At 41.9% G+C, this 10000-nt stretch overlaps 1 protein-coding gene across 1 annotated transcript in view; it reads left to right on the top strand.

Annotated features, from left to right (window-relative positions):
- LOC138372578 (uncharacterized) overlaps positions 1-10000 on the top strand; it is a 323726-nt gene that overhangs the window by 300287 nt on the left and 13439 nt on the right. The gene's annotated exons all lie outside the window — the stretch shown is intronic.

A 10000-nucleotide genomic window follows, 5' to 3' on the forward strand; every position in this document is an offset into this window, starting at 1 on the left:
CATGTTTATGGTGCTATTGTTAGTCATGTATATGGTGCTATTGTTAGTCATGTTTATGGTGCTATTGTTAGTCATGTATATGGTGCTATTGTTAGTCATGTTTATGGTGCTATTGTTAGTCATGTATATGGTGCTATTGTTAGTCATGTTTATGGTGCTATTGTTAGTCATGTTTATGGTGCTATTGTTAGTCATGTATATGGTGCTATTGTTAGTCATGTTTATGGTGCTATTGTTAGTCATGTATATGATGCTATTGTTAGTCATGTTTATGGTGCTATTGTTAGTCATGTATATGGTGCTATTGTTAGTCATGTTTATGGTGCTATTGTTAGTCATGTATATGGTGCTATTGTTAGTCATGTTTATGGTGCTATTGTTAGTCATGTATATGGTGCTATTGTTAGTCATGTTTATGGTGCTATTGTTAGTCATGTATATGGTGCTATTGTTAGTCATGTTTATGGTGCTATTGTTAGTCATGTATATGGTGCTATTGTTAGTCATGTTTATGGTGCTATTGTTAGTCATGTATATGGTGCTATTGTTAGTCATGTTTATGGTGCTATTGTTAGTCATGTTTATGGTGCTATTGTTAGTCATGTATATGGTGCTATTGTTAGTCATGTTTATGGTGCTATTGTTAGTCATGTATATGGTGCTATTGTTAGTCATGTTTATGGTGCTATTGTTAGTCATGTATATGGTGCTATTGTTAGTCATGTTTATGGTGCTATTGTTAGTCATGTATATGGTGCTATTGTTAGTCATGTTTATGGTGCTATTGTTAGTCATGTATATGGTGCTATTGTTAGTCATGTTTATGGTGCTATTGTTAGTCATGTATATGGTGCTATTGTTAGTCATGTATATGGTGCTATTGTTAGTCATGTATATGGTGCTATTGTTAGTCATGTATATGGTGCTATTGTTAGTCATGTATATGGTGCTATTGTTAGTCATGTATATGGTGCTATTGTTAGTCATGTATATGGTGCTATTGTTAGTCATGTATATGGTGCTGTTGTTAGTCATATATATGGTGCTGTTGTTAGTCATGTATATGGTGCTATTGTTAGTCATGTATATGGTGCTATTGTTAGTCATGTATATAGTGCTATTGTTAGTCATGTATATGGTGCTATTGTTAGTCATGTATACAGTGCTACTTTTAGTCATGTACATGTGCTACTTATATTCATGTATATGGTGCTACTTTTTGTTAAGAATATGTGCTACTTCTAGTCATGTATATGTGCTATTTTTAGTCATGTATACGGTGCTACTTTTAGTCATGTATATGTGCTACTTTTAGTCATGTAAATGGTGCTATTGGTAGCCATGAATATGGTGATTTCATGGTCATTTATGTGTTGCTATCAATGGTTCTGCGTACAGTGCAACCATTGACCATGTGTATATTGCAACCACTGGGTGGAGACACCTGTAGGGACATACAACGTGGAGACACCATTTGTAGGGATATACAGACCTGTTAAGACACCTGTAGGGATGTACAGCGTGGAGACACCTGTAGGGATATACAGCGTGGAGACACCTGTAGGGACTATACAGCGTGGAGACACCTGTAGGGATGTACAGCGTGGAGACACCTGTAGGGACATACAACGTGGAGACACCTGTAGGGATATACAACGTGGAGACACCATTTGTGGATATACAGAGTGGAGACACCTGTAGGGATGCACAGCGTGGAGACACCTGTAGGGATGTACAACGTGGAGACACCTGTAGGTATATACAGCGTGGAGACACCTGTAGGGATATACAGCGTGGAGACACCTGTAGGGATGTACAGCGTGGAGACACCTGTACGGATATACAACGTGGAGACACCTGTAGGGATATACAGCGTGGAGACACCTGTACGGATATACAACGTGGAGACACCTGTAGGGATATACAGCGTGGAGACACCTGTACGGATATACAACGTGGAGACACCTGTAGGGATGTACAGCGTGGAGACACCTGTAGGGATGTACAGCGTGGAGACACCTGTACGGATATACAACGTGGAGACACCTGTAGGGATGTACAGCGTGGAGACACCTGTAGGGATATACAGCGTGGAGACACCTGTACGGATATACAGCGTGGAGACACCTGTACGGATATACAGCGTGGAGACACCTGTAGGGATATACAGCTTGGAGACACCTCTGTAGATTTCTTTTTATATTATATTCCTCGACTTCATAATTATCTCCAGGAGCTGCATTGATTATTAAATAAATTATTGTTTATAGTAAGGTTCGGTGTTATGGAGTGAAATTATCCTTTGAATTTTAGTCTAATTCCGGTTGGGGATAATATCTTGCCTTGTACCCACCCTTATATTACACCCCTGAATATTTTAACCCGAACAACGGGTTCAGAATATGTAATGTCTCTTGATTTCTATCATTAGCAATCAGACATTTTTTCCTGCCTAAACTACTTCCTCTCATTGCTGTTACTTTTTTTTACCAATATGCAACTGTTAAAAATGAATGCAGATAGCAGCGTAGTGATCCAGACCCATTATAGTGGAATGTACTCACTTTGTTGTGTTTACGGGGGTTGGGCTCTAACTCTTTGTCCGCTTAATTTGGTTGTAATATGTATTACAGCGATTTACTATATTTAATTCTTATCACAGAGGTTTATGCAGATGACTGCTCTCTAATTTTGTGAATATGAAAGAAAATAAATGACAACTGTTTCAGGGTTCATTAAATTCTGACTTGCAGGAATATCTATCTAGAATTGGTGATGGTAGCTTACACCTGCGGCTGAGAGAACACAGATGATGATAACCAGGTATGTTAAATTGGCACCTGGGAAAGGTATTCGGATGAGATTTAGAAGTCGTACATAGAAATGAAGTTGACGTCTTGGTGAAGAATTTTATCTCTTAAATTAGCATAAAGAGCCAGGTTGTGAACGTAGCATGCAAGACAGCTAGAAACGTACAGTTCATGGGCACACCCCTCTACTCCTCGACAGCTGGGTATGTACATATTTACAAGAAGCATCAGGTCACTCAGATGTAGAGTCCTCACCTGTCTCCCGGATGGCAGTCCGTCCCTCATTTCTCCGAATTAACCACAAGACTGAGAACCGTGCGGGAAGACTCGTCTCAGCTCTTGATCTGTTCCAGTTGGATTGGTCAGTACCTCAGCGCCTTTCAAAATCGGAGAGAAGTTTGCCACTTTACTGACATGTTTTAGGCCAATAATCACACGATTTCCAACCCTGCCGAAGTTCGTGAAGGTGTAGAATTTATCAACCACGCGACCACGTGCCATTAACAGCCTCCTGTAAGATCTGCCATTCTCAAGAATATCTCATCAAATCTAGTGCGTCCTCTCACCTAATGCGACGTTAAGATACGATATTGTAACTAACGTACCAAATGAAATATGCTCAGAAACGCTGACAAAAAAAAATCTGTTTTCAACGCTCCTAATAGTTTGGTTAAGTGGGTGCCTTAAGTTCATGCGTTGGTCATTAGGTTAGGATGGTGGATTGTGATCATTGGGACAAGTAGAGAAATCAGGGGTGTTCATCAGTGATCATAAATTCCAAAGGTGACTCGAAGTTGGATGTCTCAACACTTGACATGTGGGAAATGAAGTAAACCGAACTTCTTGTTACAAACATGACTTTCTTAACACCTAAATCTATTTAATTCCAAATAGAAATAAATCTCAAGAGAATTATCAAATAATTGAGTATCAGGGGTGTGACGGTGTTCCCCCCCCTTATATTTCTCCCACGCCTACTGTAAGAGTCATGTCCACTTTACCCGAGCGTTCTCTACATCGCAAGCAACAGTTTGATATATGTGGGAGAATGTAGTGTTCTCGATGTGCCGAGAAATTGATACAAGAAGAGTATTTTGGCCTGTGGTTTAGGCCTTTTAGGAAGCCAATATGGCGCTGGCTCTTCTGGTTTGCCGCCAAAACTGTGTGACGTCAGTGACACCAGATTGGTCACCGACAGCGACGTGGCACAGGGAGCCAATGAAAACCTCCCATGGCGAATATGACGTCACGAAGGAAAGGGGGTCCGGTCATCGCGCCGCGCTGGCGCCATCAGTCTAAGACAGCACGTCAAGGAGGTCGGACGTGCGCTGGGGGATATTGTCAGTTGGACAGTTTACCCCGACTCCGGAGGATTTACGCATCACCCGTGGTGTGCCATCATCTGTGGGGTCTTCCTTCGTTCATGTGTTGGACCAGAGAAGGAATTGACAGAATATTAAGCAACAAGTGCTCCATGGACAGGTGTTGTGCAAGAGTGGAGTCTAGGCAGCGACGTATGCGACGGCTGATAGCTTCACAGTGATGACGTAGTTGCTGGGCCAATCCTCCGGAGGGAATCAGTCTGACACGACACGTCAAGGTGGTTGGACATGCGAAGATTGGTCCTGTCAGTTTGACAGTTGTTTCCCGCTCCCGTGGATTTTACACGTCACCCGAAGTCTGCAAGTACTCTGTGAGGTCTTCCTTCGTTCATGTGTTGGACCAGAGAGGGAATCGACGGGATATTGAGCAACAAGTGCTCCAGGACAGGTACTGTGCAAGAAGAAGTGAAGTCTGTGCAGTGACGTATGCGGCGTCTGAGGCAGTTCACCCGTTTGTGACGGCGTTGTGGCTGGACCGAGCCACCGGGAAGCAGTGGAAGAAGAAAACTATTCGGGAATCCGAACGACTGCAGCCGAGACGTAGGCAGGCAGCCGTAGCTGGGAGGAGAAGTTGACGGCCAGGAGACCGACTCCAACCCTACAAGAAGTCGTGGAGGAGCACGGACCTGCAGTGAAAAGGCAAGGAGACGACACGCTTATGGTGGGACGTTGATTGAGTTCCTGGAGGACACGACAGGGTGTGTGTGGGGGCGTTCCCTACACGAGGCAGGAGCCTGGACCAGGAGCTACAACTCAACTCTCACCGGAGGATAGGTGGAAGTAGGTGATTCTAGTTTCCCTCCCAATTCCCTTTAGTCAGCTATATTATTTAGCCAGAGTATTTTATATGTCGTGAGCAAGGCTCACCTATGTCACAGTAAGGCACCAGTGTGCAGAGTGGGACTACATAGAGAGTACCCACGGTATTTATTATTATTATTGGTGTGTGCAGGCACCCGGAGTAATTGATGAATTTACTGTGTTGATAACGTCTTTCATGAGACTTTAATATGATCATTTAGTGAGAGAATTTATATATAAATATGCCAGTATTTGGAGTTAGACTATGTGCCCAGTAACTAAGTTATTACCATTATTGATGTCTATGATTCATCCATATATATATATGTCTATGCTTTTGTATTGAATAATCATTCATGTGTGCAGTGATTAATTGTGTTATCGCCTACGAAAGGAATTACTGAGAACTCCAGTGATATATACTTGCATACGTTATCATTAAATGAAGGGCAGTGTGTTATACCATGATAGTGAGTTATTGTGTCCATTAATATAGAAATGTTTGATTGAGCTCAAGATCAGTGCAGCGAAGTATTTACGTGCTATTGTCGCAAATATTGTGTGTTCGAACTTCTAGTGATCTTTGAGAATTTAAAGAAACAGGCGCGTCACGCCCCAGGCAAACAAGTACATGAACATTCGCGCGGTGGGAGCCGCCCAGCTGATTTTGACATTGACGTGAGGGGGAGCATTGCCGGCTTGGTGAGTTCATGATTATATGTGGGAACGAGCGACTTCCGCCTGAAACAGCTGTTTGCTTATTGATATAATCTTGTGATGTCTTTGAATGAGTTTTAAGTAAAATACAAAATACCTTGGTGTTTATATCATCCCCTCCATATTTCTTGTGGCTATATAATACCTGAAAGGAAAGAGTGACAGAAATAAATACCTTCCTGATATCAGATATATTGAGTGTGTCCTTGCCACTGCTACCACAATTCAACAAAACCACTGACGTGTTACTGGACACGGGAAACACCAGTTGGCGACCTTGTGGTTAGTAGTAGAGCCTTGTGTCTGGGCAGGCACACAAGCTGTAGAGAGTACGAGCTGTGTTCCCACTCATTCACGATCAGAGGCCGGTTGGGATTGACTGGGATACTCTCCTGGCGTACAGTGGCGCCGCGAGGATAGAGTGAAGACCCGCAGGGCTACGGTGAGTGACATTGAGTAGACTGTTACTCCCCCCCCCCCCCTCTTATTTAAGGGTGAACCCCAACAGGGGCCAGAGGAGAAAAACAGAGAGAGAGAGAGAGAGAGAGAGAGAGAGAGAGAGAGAGAGAGAGACTGGGGAAGGAGAAAGAGTGAGAATGAGGAAAATAGTTGCTGAAAGCATTTCATCCTTTCCGATAATGTTGCTCGCTCTAATTACTTACTTATTCTGTAAATTAATAGTTTCTGCTCTAATCTGTTTTTTAAGCTCGTATTTCTATAATTTTTAAGTATCTTGTGGATTTTCTTTTTCCATTTTTTTAAATTTTATGATAAATGAGGTCCGTCTATGAGGTCCTTCTCATCAGTTTATATATTGCATTAGTTTTTGTCTGTCTCTGTTATTTTCTCCTTTCACCCCAAAATATCTATCTCTCGCGACCCCTCATCCACCTCTGTCTATCTGTCTCATTCGTCATCCATCTATATGTAGGTGTCTCATTCGTCATCCATCTATATATCTGCCAGTCTCATTCTTCATCCTTCTATATGTCTGTCTGTGTCACTCTTCATCCTTCTATTTATATCTGTTTGTTTCATTCTTTATCCATTTAGTCTGTTTCTTTCCCATCAACCATTTCTTCGACGGTCTGTTTCCACTGTCCATTCACATGTGTTGTTGTCTCACCGGTAATCCATCTATATGACCGTATGTGACTCTATTCACCCACTAATATGACATTTGGATCTCAGGAAAATCCCAGGAAAAGAACTGAAGTACGAGAAAGAAAACAAAAAATACAGAAATTGGTCAATCTGAAAAAAATCGGACAGTTAGAGTATAACTTTTTGTATTAATAAGTTTTTATGCCCTCTTCCCTTTTTCCTATTTATATTATTGCCCTTTTTCCTCCTCCTCCTCCTCCTCTGGTTCACTTTCTTTATCTCTGTCTTTCTGTTTTCGTTTTCTATTTTGTTCCTTTGGTCCTTCTCATTTCCCACACCTTTACCTCCGTTCCACTTCCCCTCTACGTTCTCATTCATCTCTCTCAAATCTCTCTCATTAGCTCTTTCTAATCCCATCTCGCCTCTCCTCTCTTCCTTTTTGTCTCTTCCACATTTCCCGTCTCCCGTTATACGTAGTCTAACTCATATATTATTCTTCCCTCCATCATATATCTTGCCACGTCCCTCCTTCCCTCCCTCATACGTCCTCCTGTCTCCTGCCTCATTAATCTCTCTCCACAATCTCTCTCTCCTCCGTTTTTGGGCTCATCTTTTTTGAGTTCCACCCTCTTCAATCTGAACCAAAAATTATAATGTTTTCAAACGTAAGAAAACTTATAAACATTCAACAATTTTGAACTGGGAAATATGCGCCCCAAAAAACTATTAACCTTGTTGCAATAATAAATTTTATTAAACGTAATACTCCTCTACGACCCTTATCAAGTCTGATAATGACAAGCCAAAATGTTAAGATAATGAAAGTCATGTAATACCAGACCCGACCTAGGTCGTGGGCAAGGGGGATAGGGAGGTGGGTATTGCTTGATATAATCTGTTATCGTAACAAGGTTAATGGTATTTTTTTTTGAGGGGCGTTATGTTAAAATTCTTAAGTTTGACGGCTCAGAGTCATCAACTCGGATGGTTACGCAATAATTGTAGTCTTATATATATTTTTATCTTCCTTTATACGTATCCTTAGTCCTATATATATATATATATATATATATATATATATATATATATATATATATATATATATATATATATATATATATATATATATATACGGCCACCATGGCCTACTCTGCTAAAGCACAGGAGGATGGCACTCGAGGCAGAGTGAAGTTAACGACATCATCAAGAGGACCCTCACCACAGCTGGATGCCCAGCTGAAAGAGAGCCCCGTTACCTAATGCTTCGTAACTCTGATGCTCTTATTGGTCGCCCAGATGGTATCACAGTGAACCCCTGGAAGAATGGCAAGCAGTTGGTATGGGACTACACGTGCGTATCAACCCTGGCTAACACCTACATTGACCTCAGTGTTGCACAACCAGGTGGCGCTGCCACCCACAGGGAAGCAGCCAAATCCCGTAAGTATAGAGAACTGGATCACCACTACAATTTTGTCCCCATTGCTTCTGAGACACTCGGCGCCTGGGTTAAAAGTGCTACCAGTTTTTTGAAGGAACTGGGTTCTAGGCTCATTAAAACAACAAGGGACCTTAGAGCTGCCAGCTTTCTTTTCCAGCGCCTCAGCGTGGCGATACAGAGGGAAAATGCGCACTGCATCCAGGGTTCCTGCCCGCCATCTGAGGAGCTGGAGGAACTCGACAACCTATGATAACCATCTTTGCAACCCATATGTAACTCGTTTTTTGTAAAAAAGTTCAAATAAAGCAAATATATATGTGTACATACAAAAGAATGGGGGTGGTAGGAGAAGATAATATTAGTGTTCAGTGAGAAACCACAAGGTCTTCTCTGAATACTTTTTATTTTCTTCTCCGAGGCTATGGGTCCCCACATTGGCACCAGAGGTGGTACCCTCACAAACTTATATATATATATATATATATATATATATATATATATATATATATATATATATATATATATATATATATATATATATATATATATATTTGTATATTTATATATTTATGCGAACAAGCCTGAATGGTCCCCAGGCATATATGCAACTGAAAACTCACACCCCAGAAGTGACTCGAACCCATACTGCCAGGAGCACTCTGCAACTGGTGTACAGGGCACCTTCACAATCGACTATTACGACCGGACAAAAGTCGATGGTAGCCGAGGCTAATTCCCCATCATCCAGCCGGCACTCTGATGGTAATCTTGGGCATAGTATTTTATCAATATCACGTCATTCTTTGGGGCACACGTGAGGAACACAAGTGTTGTGCTACGACGTTGGATTTACGACGATTACACTGAGTAGACGTCTTACACTTCATTTGCAAGGACGGAGGTAATAAGCAGCATCATTCTCAACACTTCAACACCATCCTGAATCACCAAGACACAGTGAAAAATACGACAGTAATCATACGCACTGACGATCATAGCAGGCTTCGTATGCTTGAGACTGTGTTCATTCGGGAAGGACGTCTGCCAACGCCCAGTGAGGTTTGGAGTCTACAGCCAGCCACACGACAGAAAAATATTCCTTGATAAACACAAGGCCAACCAGCCCGTCCAAGCCAAGTGCCCAAATTGCTCCTAGTCACACCACGTCTGGAACTTAGGATTACCCGAAAGGCTTAAAAGCTGACACCAGTAATCAATCATCCTGATTAATTCGACTTCGAGCATACAGCGGTTCGATGGTCCTCCACTGATCCAGAGGCTTTCAATCAATTACGGACTCACCATAACCCTTGCTACTTGGAACATTAGTTCCCAGTAGCTGAATCGTAAACAACAATAACCTTGTAAACACTCACACTTACAGCCCCGCTCCTGTGCCAGATAAGTCCACTATGGGCTCACCATATCCCATGCTACTTGGAACTTTTTGTTCCTAGTAGTTGAATCTAAAACAACAGCAACAACAACCTTGTAAACCATTACGGGCTCACCATAGCCCGTGATACATGGACATTTCGTAGCTAAATCTAAAAACAACAACAACAACCTTGTAAACTGTTTCGGGCTATTCATGCCCGTGCCACCTCGTGGGTGGCTTAATTTTCATCAATCAATCTTGTAAACTCAGTATAGCCAGTTCATCAGAGTGTCAGTTCATCAGAGTGTCAGTTCATCAGAGTGTCAGTTCATCAGAGTGTCATTTCATCAGAGTGTCAGTTCATCAG

This window comes from Procambarus clarkii, chromosome 39 (assembly GCF_040958095.1).
Source record: "Procambarus clarkii isolate CNS0578487 chromosome 39, FALCON_Pclarkii_2.0, whole genome shotgun sequence".
Classification (NCBI taxonomy): Eukaryota; Metazoa; Arthropoda; class Malacostraca; order Decapoda; family Cambaridae; genus Procambarus; species Procambarus clarkii.